Genomic DNA, 891 nt, shown 5'->3' with positions numbered 1-891 from the left:
CCTGCAAAAATCAGTAAAAACATTTGTTACCTGGCCTGCTAACACCAGCTCCCTGCCACCGGATTCTCCTACAGACTCACCCCATCCAAACCACCCCACTCTCCACAAGAGTCCATCCAAAGCAGTGCCACAAGCATCTTATTGTGCAAGCAGCTGCAACAGTGGTCAGCACCACTCCAAAGTGACTCTTACCCTGGGGAGATGGGAAGATAACCATACACACCAGTTCTACTGCAGCCCAAGCAGTGGTTCAGGAGCAGACATTTGATCTGACTGCTGGTCCTGCCCACAACAAAACCTCACAAGGGGCAACACAAAAATAGAGCCCAGTACTTTGGGGTCACTGTGACCCCAACAGTCAGATTTGGGTGCAGACATCTGCTCTGACTGCAGGCCCCACCAACCAACAAAAGTGTCTCAAGGGACAATGCAGAGACACACCCTGCAATTCAGAGCCATCACAGCCCCAGTAGAGGAGCAGAGGGCAGACACCTGGTCAGACCCAACTCAAGCAAAAGGCAGCCCCAGATAGGACCCTTAACATCACAGGTACAAAACACTTCCCAGAAAAGCAGAAGGCCACTGTACCCCACTTGACTGAAAGCAAACATGGCTTAACCACAGTAGTATGGCACACACAACACATATAGGAGACACCCCTGAAGTGCCATGTTCAGGAGAACAAGGGACATTGAACTGAGGAAGGAGATACTACAGTATCTCCTGATAAGACCACTACTTTCAAGATCAGGAGATGTACCTAACTTTCCTGACATAGAAATAGACACAGTGGGAGACGGAATGACACAAAGGAATATTTCCCAAATGAAATAACAGGAAAAAAAAACAGCAAAAGAGCTCAACAAAACAGATAAGCAATATGTCTTATAG

The sequence above is a fragment of the Ursus americanus genome, chromosome X, assembly GCF_024610735.1.
Source record: "Ursus americanus isolate L20-20 chromosome X, mUrsAme1.1.p, whole genome shotgun sequence".
NCBI classification, from domain to species: Eukaryota; Metazoa; Chordata; class Mammalia; order Carnivora; family Ursidae; genus Ursus; species Ursus americanus.
This window is presented reverse-complemented; position numbering follows the sequence as displayed.